This window comes from Protopterus annectens, chromosome 12.part0 (assembly GCF_019279795.1).
Source record: "Protopterus annectens isolate FY-2018-M chromosome 12.part0, PAN1.0, whole genome shotgun sequence".
Lineage (NCBI taxonomy): Eukaryota > Metazoa > Chordata > Ceratodontiformes > Protopteridae > Protopterus > Protopterus annectens.
This window is the reverse complement of record NC_056746.1, coordinates 1,370,831,009-1,370,843,184: the sequence shown is the minus strand read 5'-3', so window position 1 is coordinate 1,370,843,184 and position 12,176 is coordinate 1,370,831,009.

Below are 12,176 nucleotides of genomic sequence, written 5' to 3'. Positions count from 1 at the left end.
CAAATTCCTTCAAAAATAGCATTCTAAACACTGGAAGTTTTGCTAAAATGCTAAACTGAGTTGTGTTGTCCATGTCTTTCTCTGCCTGTCTTTGTCGTGGCTACTGTAAAACTTTTCCACATGACAGAAAATGATATCTGGTCAGAAACAATCTTGCACATAACATTTCTACTCTGCATGCTATTTGGTTATACCTACAACTACAGAAAATGCCATTCCAAAGAAACTAAAACTTAAGAAACACTTCTGTTATTCGGAATGTATGGAAAATCTAGCTTAACAAACAACCTGACTCATGGTTGTTCATAAAAGCAATGGCACGTAACTTGATAGTAAATGATTTTGCCAACAAATTACTTGATGAGTTTGTTAATACATTAGAGAAAAAAAACTGTGTTTTTCTTATTTTTACAGAGAAAATGGAAAGGTAGAAGCAGGTTTACATTTTCAAAAAGCAAGCTGCTTACAGATTTTTGTACCTCACGGGAGGGCTTCATTCAAAACACATTATGTCTTTCATGTGTTAATGTGTGAATCTTTATGGCAAACCACTGGCCATGTGGTACCTTGCTTTATTCCAGACTAGATGTTGTAATATCCCTAATAGTTCTAAGAATCATTATAGCCTGTAATATTTTACAAACATAATCTGATGAAATGCCAATTTACTGAAATGCAAAATAGAAAAACATGTACACGGGACAAGATGTCCTACAAATCTGCAATTTATTATTAACATCTCAGACTGCCACACCTTGAGGAAGAAATAACTATTCCGCATATGTGACTATTTACAAGAAACCAACGAACTGACAAACTGTGCCCAATGAATGGTTTTGACTGTCCATGCCGCAGTGAGCCATATATCAACTATTCTTAGTTATAACAGTGAATAAACAGCAGAGGGAAGTATGATTTTCTACTTCTGCCATATCCTGAGGTAAGGTTCTAAAGACTTTATCCATGAAGATCTCTGACTAAAACAGAACAGAACCACGGACACATAGTCCTTTTAATAAACATTCATATGTACAGACTCCTCTGACATCAAAGCAGTCACTGCAAAAAGCAACTCTGAGAATTTCAAAATGATTAAGGTTAACACGGTAGAGTGTCTGAAGTGACAATGTAATTGGCAAGAGCAGCTCAGTGGCCCAGAGCACTGATCATGCGATAATGAAAATGGATAAGGAAAAAATTACATTTGGCCATGCCTTCAGCCAAAATAAACCTCCTGAAGTGGAGGTACATGGGATATATGCAAATGACCCATTACGGGTGTATCATGCATGTCTACAGCTAGTGGGATTTGCCTTTATTGGCCTGAATGTACCCATAAAGACTTAAAAAGTCAAAAGTAAAAAGTCATGGCCATCCAGAAATCATGTAGCTGAAACACTGATATGTTCATAAGGGTTGTTTACATAAATCCCACAGGCTTCCACTACAGGCAGTTTAAGGTATTACAGAAATCATGTAGCTGAAACACTGATATGTTCATAAGGGTTATTTACATATATCCCATGGGCTTCCACTACAGGCGGTTTAAGGTATTACAGAAATAATGTAGCTGAAACACTGATATGTTCATAAGGGTTATTTACATAAATCTCATGGGCTTCCACTACGGGCGGTTTAAGGTATTAGACCGTGAGGACTATGGCTTGATTTACCTTAGCCTTTCTTGAAGTTTTTACTGATTGGTTTGTGTGCATGACTTTTCTACCCTTTGGTTTGGAAGCACCCAAAATAAGGCGGGTATTGCAATAAAAACACTGCAGGGTAACAGGAATAACTTCAGCCTAGCCTCTGTTCATGAGGGGGTGAATGATAGAAGCATCCCACTCTAAAAAGATGCAGTGTGATAAGGCAGTGCAGCCCTTTCTGATGCAAGAAATGCCCTTTTATTGAGTGAAATCCTACCCTCACCAGAGACGATTCACCATTTTAGAGGAAATATTTATAGAGCCTTCAGTGATTGACATCATAGCTTTTGCCTCTCAGGGACGATCCTGGATGCATATACATGGAGGGAGATGTGTGGTTCTTATAATTCATTGCAGACCTTAACTTCTCCCCACAGACAGTGAGCATCTCATCTTGAATAGGCAATTTGCTACTCCCCCAATGCCTTTTTTAGGCAATGATGTGCCAAAATAATACCTACAAAAAAGAATGAGGATAACTTTTCTCTACTGGCATGGTAAGCCTATATTCTAAACAAGGTGTGCAGCATTTCCTTGATTTTTTTGGCTTAAACATAGCCAACTTTCTCATTTTAGGAACTTGGAAAACATATGCAGGGTTCTGATTGCAAATACAAAAAAGTCCAGAGACTGCACTGCACTATTTTTAAAGCAGCCAACTATTCTTAGTTAAGTCTATATCTCTCACAGAGAATAAAGTGATTATACCTTATTACAAGTCATCCTGCCATTTCATGGGGTTGCAAACAATGTTGTAATGGGGGCTGCACTTTGTCTCTATGGCTTCTCTTTGCATTGCTCACCTCTGATGTACCTTTGACATCTGTGACTCAACAACAGAAGTGCCATGATTTTATTCAGCCTGATCTCTCTTTTCCTTTTACTTTTAAACTGTATTATTTCTTATAAAATGCTGTTAAGAATTTTGCACTTTTCTACTGCTCTGTTTTACATTGTTGCTCTTTCTTGGTTTTGAATACTTTCTCTGTAACAAGTATCACTTCACTATTTTATAGGTCTACAGGATCATCCCAGTAGCTCGTCTGCAGCTAACTGACCCCTTCATTCCTCTATTGGTGTGAGAGCCCTCTTCCCCATTTGTTCCTTAGTGAATATGTGAGTTGGATTCTAAGGAATGTGCCAGTCTGTCAGTCCTGAGGACTGTCCTTTCTCCACTCCCTCAGCAGCTTGTATATTCACTGCTGCTGCTCTTGTGAGTGACATGCTCACTGCTGCTGCTGCTGTTGCAAGGTGCATACTCACTACTGCTGCTCATGTGAGGTGCATTCTCACTGCTGCTGCTCATGTGAGGTGCATTCTCACTGCTGCTGCTCATGTGAGGTGCATGCTCACTACTGCTGTTCTTGTGAGGTACATGCTCACTACTACTGCTCTTGTGAGGTGCATACTCACTTCTGCTGCTCATGTGAGATGCCTGCTCACTGCTACTGCTGCTATTGCAAGGTGCATACTCACTACTGCTGCTCATGTGAGGTGCATTCTCACTGCTGCTGCTCATGTGAGGTGCATACTCACTACTGCTGCTCATGTGAGGTTCATTCTCACTGCTGCTGCTCATGTGAGGTACATGCTCACTACTGCTGTTCTTGTGAGGTACATGCTCACTACTACTGCTCTTGTGAGGTGCATACTCACTACTGCTGCTCATATGAGATGCCTGCTCACTGCTACTGCTGCTATTGCAAGGTGCATACTCACTACTGCTGCTCATGTGAGGTGCATTCTCACTTCTGCTGCTCATGTGAGGTGCATACTCACTACTGCTGTTACTGCTGTTCTTGTGAGGTACATGCTCACTACTGCTGCTCTTGTGAGGTGCATGCTCACTGCTGCTGATCTTGTGAGGTGCATGCTCACTACTGCTGCTCTTGTGAGGTGCATGCTCACTGCTGCTGCTCTTGTGAGGTGCATGTTCACTACTGCTGTTCTTGTGAGATGCATGCTCACTGATGCTGCCCTTGTGAGGTGCATACTCACTACAGCTGCTCATGTGAGGTGCATGCTCACTGCTGCTGCTGCTCTTGCAAGGTGCATGCTGACTACTGTTCTTGTGAGGTGCATGCTCACTGCTGCTGCTCTTGTGAGGTGCCTACTCACTACTGCTGCTCATGTGAGGTGCCTGCTCACTGCTACTGCTACTATTGCAAGATGCATACTCACTACTGCTGCTCATGTGAGGTGCATGCTCACTGCTGCTGCTCTTGTAAGGTGCATGCTCACTATTGCTGCTCTTGTGAGGTGCATGCTCACTACTGCTGCTCTTGTGAGGTGCATGTTCACTACTGCTGTTCTTGTGAGGTACATACTCACTACTGCTGCTCATGTGAGGTGCCTGCCCACTGCTGCTGCTGCTATTTGCAAGGTGCATACTCACTTCTGCTGCTCATGTGAGTTGCATGCTCACTGCTGCTGCTCTTGTGAGGTGCATGCTCACTACTGTTGCTCTTGTGAGGTGCATGCTCACTGTTGGTGCTATTGCAAGGTGCATACTTACTACTGCTGCTCATGTGAGGTGCTTACTCACTACTACTGCTTTTGTGAGATGTATGCTCACTACTACTGCTCTTGTGAGGTACATGCTCACTACTGCCACTCGTGGGGTGTATCCACACTACTGTTGCTATTGCAATACTGACTACTGCTACTCTTGGTAGTTGTGTGTTCACTACTGTGCATGTGTGAGAACACAGCTAAGCAGCAAATGCAGCGTATGCAAAACTGACATGCTAGGCTAATTACTGAAGTTGCCACTAAAACAGTGAGCTGAGCTGTCTCTATCTCTCCACAATGGGTAAGCTGGTGTTGCCTGCTCACACCTGCTTTCCAAAACCCACCCCCTCAAGCAGTCATGCTGCAAGTTCAATGCAAATCATCTCATGTGTAGTCAGGTCTTTAACTCTTTGCAGCACAAGGCTGAAGCACTTTTACTTGTGTTCGGAGCTTTGTCTGCCCAGTATGCCATTGAAATGAGACTTCCCCAAACAAGAAATCCCATTTACCAGATATAACAAAATAAAATTATAAAATAAGCAAACATGGGATGGAGATCGCAGAACACTGGGAAAACATTTACAATGAATGAATACTTTGCCTTGGTATTCAAAAAGGGAAGCAATGTTAGAGTGCTATTCTATAAGGGAGGCAGGGCAGAATAGGGGCAATAGTAAAGAGACACTAGGATAGAAGGTGAAGACGTTCAGGGGGAACTGGCTAACATTAGGCATGATACAATACATGGGTCACATGGGTTGCCTCCCTGAATCCAGGAAGACAGTTAATGTACATTGTAGAAAAATGCATGGTACTTCATTTGGGCCAGATAAACCTAGTGTGAATTATGTAATGCAGTTCAAATCATTTTTTTGCAGAGGGATAAGACCATGGTCCTCATGTAGGGGGTTTTGCACTTTGCTGAAAAGGTGATCATTATCAAGCAGTGTAAACTTGCTTCACCCTTTCTCTGGAATTTTGTGAACCTTTATGGATTTTGATTTTTTTTAAATAAGTATGTGTACATATAAAAGTCTATGTATTTGTATTTGTGTTTGTGTGTGTATGGTTAGGATCATAGCCTCATAGAAGTTTACTAGGCTATTGACTCAGAGGTCATTTCAAGCCTAGCCATTTCATACCAATGTAATACTATAGATACGGTAGCCAATACCTAGGATTGAATTTAGTAATGGCTACCCATGTTTAGGAGGGTTGTGGGCGCTATTCCTGGTAAGAATTTACAGTTCCCCATCCACTCTTCAAGGTTCCTTTTGAACAGTTTCATAGAGGTGCTCTGTTTCACATGAACTGATAGCTTATTCCAAAGATGTGGCAACTGCTGGGAGACAAATCTGCTCCTTCAGCATGTCCTATTTAAGTCGCAGGCCATATTTAGGTCCCTGGAATGCATAGCTCTAGTCCAGTTTGATTTATGGATGTGCAGCAAGTTCATTAGGTTTGGGTCTGGGATTGCTCTGTAAGCCAGGCATAAGTCTCCCCCAAGAAGTCTATATGATACAGAGTATAGTGACAGGGGCTTTTAGTTGGTCTGTGTAAGGCATGTGCTGGACTCCTTTCATCTTCTCTGTTAGAGACCTCTGAAGTCTCTCCAATTGCTGCAGCTGCTTTGTGTGGTACATGCTGAAAGGGGTGTTATACTCTATTATGCCCCTGATTAGTGATGAGTATAGAGGGGTTATAACCTCCTTTGCTCTAGAGGTGATGCCTTTACTAATCAAGTGTGCTTATGTAGAAAGCCTTCCTTACTACAGTAGACACATGGTGGTCAAAATTAAGGTCACAGTCAACTTGTGATCCCAGATCCTTTACCACTGTGTGGGTACTTAGGATATTGTTGTTGATTTGATACTGTGAAGGGACATTGTTTTGCCAAAGGGAGTAATGATGCATTTATTTCATTCTGCATTCAATTTGAGACCAGGATTAAGAAACCAGTTGTTGGTTTGTGTAAGACCCTCCTGGAGTAGACTAACATAATTTGGGGATTCAATAATTGTACCTAGTTTGCAGTTGTCCGCAAACTTGGTCAGATACAGCCCTTAGTTTTGGCCTGAACTTCTGAGAAGTGTATACCAAACAGTAGGGGGCCTAGCACTGACCCTTATGGCACCCTGATACTGACAGGTCTGCTGGTTGATGTGGAGTCACCCACATTGATAGTGTGAGTTTGGTTTGGTAGCCAGTTGGCAACCCATCTTACAACAAAGGGATTTACATTCAGTTTGCTAGGTTTATTGGTAATGCCTGAGTGTGGGATTGTGTTAAAAGCCTTTACCAAGTCGAAGTATGCTGTGTGCTCAGATTTGCCCACGTCAATGGCCCTGGTTACATTTTCAAAGAAGTCCACCCAATTTAACAGGCAGGATCTGCCCTTGACGAAGCTGAATTGGGTTGGATCCAGGGTTTGGAGGTCACCTATGTCTTTATTTATGAGGTCATTAATGATACTTTCCATGCCTTGACAGATGAGGTTGGTCAGACTTAATTATGTGGGTCTGTTGCTAGGCCACCTTTGTGGAGTGGAATAACTGCTGCTGTTCTCCATTCCATAGGAACAAAGTCTGTGGTTAGGCTGTGATTGAAAAACATACTTAATGGTGATGCTAGTTCATGTTTTAGCCTGTTTAGAAGACAGCCTGGGATGCCATCTGGTCCCATAGAGGTTGTGTTTTTTGCCTTGGACAAAGCTTTAATGACCTCCTCTTCAGATATGTGAGGGGGGGGGGATTTGGCACAAGGTTTGTGAAAAGATTGGAGGGGGTAAGGGAGTGAAATTCTCACCAAACCTATCCTCTAACAGGTTTGCTATCGCTGTGGGGTCAGTGCGTGGGCCCTACCTTTCAGACTACGTACACAGCTGTAAAGGTCCTTATGGTTATCCTTGGTTGTGTTTGCTAAGTTTTTTTCAAAGATGTCCTTTGAAGATTTGGCATGTTGTCTTATTTGTCTGTTGAGGACAAAGAGGATGCTTTTCCATAGTTAGGGCCTCGCCTTTGTTTTCTTGGACAACAACTTTTTGCTTTTGTTGTAAAGTTTGTTAATACTGAATGTCCACCATGGTGGCTTGTTTTTACTTGGGGCTCTATAAATAAAACTGTCTATGTTTCTGTGTGTGTGTGTGTGTGTGTGTGTGTGTGTGTGTGTGTATAGATAGATATATGTGTGTGTGTGTGTGTGTGTGTGTGTGTGTGTGTGTGTGTGTGTGTGTGTGTGTATGTGCAGATACACACACACACACACACACACACACACACACACACACACACACACACACACACACACTTACTTATATAGTGACAATTCTCTCCTTAATTTTTAACTGAAACTGACATAAAATTTCACCCTGGACAGCTGCCATTAAAGCAAATGAAACTCACACGTTTATACAGCAATTTATGGTTATTTCATTACAGAAAACAGCAAAATTACTGCAAAATGTTGCTTCCCACTCCAAGAGAAATTTATAACTTGTTTACAGCTTGGCATTTTTAACCATGATAAGTAACTCCCCAGGTGCCCTAGGAACAGAAATTGAAAACAAACGGAAGCTGGGAATGGCTTGCAAGGGTAAGGACAAATGTGGCTACAGATGGGAGTTATTCTAAAATATAAAACAGCTGCAGAAGAGCTTTATGAAAATGAAGCATACTTTATGGCTGCTAAATCTGTTTAACCTTTTAAAACAGCTGGTACTAGCAGCCAAGAGTAGTTTATGAGCTGGCACAGAAGGAAAACTGAGTTTGCTGACTTTATGCCTGACTTTATAAAGTAGTTTTGGCAGAAGGCTGGGCAAAGTTCATATTTTTGACATTCCCCAAATGATATGGCCTGTACAGGACCTGTATAAAAGTGGTTAGGTATGGTACTGTTTAGCTAGGACTGATTCACTAACACTGCATAGGATTATAATTAAGTGCCCAGATAAAAAAAAAAGTAATTATCAGAAAACAAAATGAAATGTAATTTATTGTATTAGTGGCAGATGTCCCAAATCATATCCAGAGACCTTAGGATTGTACCAACTTAGTATACTTGATCCTAACATGGATGAATGGAAGATACCAACTTGATTTGAGGAGCTGCAGAAGTTGGGTTGATGTAGTTTGGGAAGATGCAAATCCCCAAGTCTGAACAGAGCATGCCTGATCACTTAAATGAGAGATCTTGTGATTTGAAAAACTTCTCAAACTGCTTTTATTTATTTATTTTTTTACTTCACTTGGCGGTGTGAACCTTGGCTGTAGATGATTGTGACTGTTGAAGTGACATCCCAGTTTCATGTGCAAGTGTAGCAAAAGGGGTTCTGGATAGATGGATGGATGGATGGAAAGTTGGATGGATGGATAAATGGATGAATGGATGGATAAATGGATGGGTGGATTGATGGATGGATTGATGGATCTGTTTCTAACTTGAATATCTCACATAGTAGAATTGTATTTTCAGGGGTGACCAGAAGGACTGTCTGATGAACTGTTTACTGGGATGTACAGTGATTTTAATAGCAACGTGAAATAAATCTGGGCAGGCACACATTCAACAATGCAGGTCACAAATGGTAAAACAGGCCACAGAAGATGTCATTAAATAGTAAACACCTCCACTCTGAAGGAGCTGTCTAAGAAATAAAAGAATGTATCTATATATCTTAGGCGGTGGTATGGAACTTTTGTTTCTTCGACCCACACAAAAGCTAAAAAAAAGAAATCTGAGTAGCTCAAGTGCCTTCATCTGTATTGTGCTGTGGGTATCACTTCATATCAAGCATGAGTGAGGTGTATTGCTTTGTTACATTTTTTTCCCCTGAAATGATGCTAAACATCTTATTCTAATAATGTGCTCATGAGAAATAAAGGCACAATCTATTTTTGCAGTATTTAAAATGTGGTGGAGAAGAAAACCTTTGTTCATGTATTAATTAAGTTTTCATGTTGGTCTTTATTTTGTTGATTGAATGTACGCTTCTCTTAGATGAACAGACTTACTGCTGAATATAGCCGATGTTCTGTGCTGTTGATGAATAACATGGAATCAGTCAGGTTACGCTATAACAGATGGTAGTGGAAACCTAAGTCAGCATGTTAGTACTTTGTTGGGTGCTAATTAAGTCTAAACATGGAATTATAGCAAATCAGACCCATCATCGAGTCAGGACTTTCTGAATTATGGCACTGACAGTAAAGCAAATGCTTCTGTTGTAAAAGGAAAGAATTTCTTGAGCTACTGACTGTAGACCTATCTTGCTGCATGAAGATGAATTGCTATAGATTTGGATTAATGTACAGTAGTTTAGCAGTGATGGTTATGGTTACAAGTCCCTGGTAAATGTAACCATAGTGTCCTCATAATAATTCTCTTTCCTACTTGCAAACTATGTGACTCTGAGCAGGTTGCATAACTATAAAATAACTATAAAATGACACTACTTCAGGTCATCTCTGAAATAGAAGCAATTATGTCTAGTAGGTGTATCATGTTATCAAATAAAAATAAATTACACAGTGTAGGAAACAAAATATGTGTGCATTTAAGAAACCCTTTCCTAAGTGGGTGTAGAGCATGGTTGTGACAATCGTGTGACCTATAATGCTCAGTCACACTTGGTCAGAATTGGTCTCTTTTCTGCCAGCAGCTAGCAACATCAGAGTTATTTTAAGAAGAAGGGGGCACCTCCCTGCAGGATGCACCTTATTATTGTGAGAATTCTGTTTTGAATTGCTGGTTTATATCCAGAGCAGCACTCGCATTAGTAGGATCAAGGACTTTCCAAACCACGTTTTTATGATGGCCATTATGATAACAACCTGAGGAGGGCAGACCAGACCTACCTATCATTAATAATATTCCCTGCTCATTCTGTGTAATCTTAAGGTCTTCTCAAGCAATTTGAGGTATATAACCCCCAAAATATCCAGAGTCTGCCCCAGGGTCTCTTCTCAGTGTGGTGTTCAAGGTGCTCCCACCACAGGAAGCAGTTAGAGTGTACCCTTGCAAAATGCTGACCCCACCTCAACTGACTTTTGTCAACACGGAGGATCGGTGACTGTACTTAGGGATCCTCTTGCATGGCTGGGATCCTCATTATGTTATAGAGAATTAGTACAGGTAACCTGCAAAGAAAACTCTTTTCTGCTAAGTGCATCTACAATCTTATTTATTTATTGACATGTTATTACCAGGAATGTCTGACTGGGTAAGAGTCCATTTTCAGTGGAGGCCTGGCAGGGGGGAAGCTCCAAAGGATTACAAAACATTTTAAGAATGATAATTACGCAGTCATTAAAAATAATACAAAAAACAACAACAATGTAAATTAAATGTGATATGAAAATATTGGTTAAGAACCGATACAAGTTATATGCCAATGATTTAATAGAGACACTTTAGAGAGTTTATAGAGAAATTAAATGTAAGTTAGTATAACACAAACAGGAAATGCAATACGAAGTGACAGAAAACCAGCTTTATAGTATATTTAGAGAGAAAACCGGGGGCGGGGGGGGGGGGGGGGGATTGATAAAAGAAGGAAGTGAGTGAAGAAAGGAGTGTAAAGCGATGTAAGGTATGAATAGGTATTAGTCCTTGACCCAAGGCTTATGACCCTAGCAAGGGGGGAATGGTAATCTAACAAGACCCTCATTATCAGATACTGCTCTTGTTTCAGCACCATAGCCTGATAAACGGGCTGCAGTGCTACTCATCTACTGGTCAGTCTCTCAGTCCCTTCTGCTCTCACTCTGTGACATGACCACAGCAAACGTCTTACCTAAGATACCTGTTCCTCCCTCATCCTGAGAGAGCAGTCTTCTCTTTTCTGGGACAGGACCCTTACCTCTGATATGGGGTGCGGATTTTCATTCTAGTAGCATCACAGGACCACAGTCATTTAAGGCTAACAGGACATCGCCGTCTGCAAACGATAAAGATCCAACCCTCATGTCCCTGTGCTGGATAATGTCCAGACCTTGTAATTTATTCCATTAAAGTCACAAACAGAAGGGGAAGCAAGATACTTCCTTGGCAGATTCCTGTCTGCATCTTGAATGTATTCTTGAACTTTTAATTTATTATTCTGTGTACGCTGTCGCTCTCCAGTGAAGTTGCTGTCACTCTCAAGTGAGGTTGCTATCACTCTCCAGTGAGGTTGCTGTCGCTCTCCAGTGAGGTTGCTGTTGCGCTCGAGTGAGGTTGCTGTCACTCTCCATTGAGGTTGCTGTCGCTCTCCAATGAGGTTGCTGTTGCACTCGAGTGAGGTTGCTGTCACTCTCCAGTGAAGTTGCTGTCGCTCTCCAGTGAGGTTGCTGTTGCGCTCGAGTGAGGTTGCTGTCGCTCTCCAGTGAGGTTGCTGTCGCTCTCCAGTGAGGTTGCTGTTGCGCTTGAGTGAGGTTGCTGTCGCTCTCCAGTGAGGTTGCTGTTTCTCTCCAGTGAGGTTGCTGTCGCTCTCCAGTGAGGTTGCTGTTGCTCTCCAGTGAGGTTGCTGTCGCTCTCCAGTGAGGTTGCTGTTGCGCTCGAGTGAGGTTGCTGTCGCTCTCCAGTGAGGTTGCTGTTGCTCTCCAGTGAGGTTGCTGTTGTGCTCGAGTGAGGTTGCTGTCACTCTCCAGTGAGGTTGCTGTTGCGCTTGAGTGAGGTTGCTGTCGCACTCCAGTGAGGTTGCTGTTGCTCTCCACTGAGGTTGCTGTCGCTCTCCAGTGAGGTTGCTGTCGCTGTCCAGTGAGGTTGTTGTTGCACTCGAGTGAGGTTGCTGTCACTCTCCAGTGAGGTCTGCTTCCACTCATTTCCCAGCAGCAGGTCCAAGGTTCAACCTGCAGAGTTTAATTTTCACTACATCCAGCTTCTACCCCTAGAAGGACCACCAGCACTAATAAGCTCAAGTTTTACAGTGGGATGTGACTAAAGGGATGTGTAGGAGGCAGCAGTGGATTCGGAAAAGGATCT